Source organism: Hydractinia symbiolongicarpus, chromosome 1 (assembly GCF_029227915.1).
Source record: "Hydractinia symbiolongicarpus strain clone_291-10 chromosome 1, HSymV2.1, whole genome shotgun sequence".
Classification (NCBI taxonomy): domain Eukaryota; kingdom Metazoa; phylum Cnidaria; class Hydrozoa; order Anthoathecata; family Hydractiniidae; genus Hydractinia; species Hydractinia symbiolongicarpus.
This window is the reverse complement of record NC_079875.1, coordinates 32,233,982-32,234,829: the sequence shown is the minus strand read 5'-3', so window position 1 is coordinate 32,234,829 and position 848 is coordinate 32,233,982. Positions and strand designations below refer to the sequence as shown.

Genomic DNA, 848 nt, shown 5'->3' with positions numbered 1-848 from the left:
CCAAAAGGCACGTTAGGGATGTTAGGCGCATCTGGTAATACCTTCAATAAGGTAGCACTCTTAACTTCAGGGCAAAACTTGGGTTTCAGTCGGGTTTGGTTTGTTCTCTGCAGTAAATAGCATTAAGGATGTGCTATTTCGAGTGTCTTTGTAAAAAATGAAACAAGCGAAAATTGCATTGACAACATCAGTTACACTCCAACAATGGGCTCAACCGGGATTAGAACCTAAAGCAAGAATCATGCCATTAGATCATTGAGCCTGTATGTCACGTGCATTTTATTATATACTTAGAGACGACGAAGACAGTCCTTTTCTTTAACATTAGTTACACTTCAACAATGGGCTCAACCAGGAGTTGAACCCGGGACCTCTCGCACCCGAAGCGAGAATCATGCCACTAGACCATTGAGCCTCTATGTCGCGGGTAACATGTCACAATGTTGAAAGACCTATTAAGAATGGATTTGGAAAGATAGGGACTGTCTTCGTTGTCTCTACGGATATAACTGTTTTGTCACCTCTACCAATCGCCATGCTGCGTGGCAGGCAGCCGGCCTATGATTTTGCATATACTAAATGGCCGGCAGTTAAAAATATTTACATCTGTTATGCCGATTGATGATTCTTTTTATACTAACTTGCAAGTTGGTAAATGCTGAACTCGTTGCTCTAAACCGAAAATTCGAAGAGCCCGAGAGCGAATTGGCTATTTCCAAAACACTTAACGATGGTTTTAGAAACCAATTTGTGCCCGGATAAATGAGCAATTCTTAGGAAGAGAATGTTGATTTTCGTTGAAATACCCAAGAAAGTTTCATAATTCATGACAAATTTGTTAAATTGGT

The 848-nt window shown here is 40.6% G+C and overlaps 1 non-coding gene across 1 annotated transcript; it reads right to left on the bottom strand.

The window, feature by feature from the left end:
* Positions 1 to 343: 343 nt before the first annotated feature.
* On the bottom strand, positions 344 to 415 carry Trnap-cgg (transfer RNA proline (anticodon CGG)). The gene has a single exon. It is a non-coding gene; the product is annotated as a tRNA-Pro (tRNA).
* Positions 416 to 848: the final 433 nt, after the last annotated feature.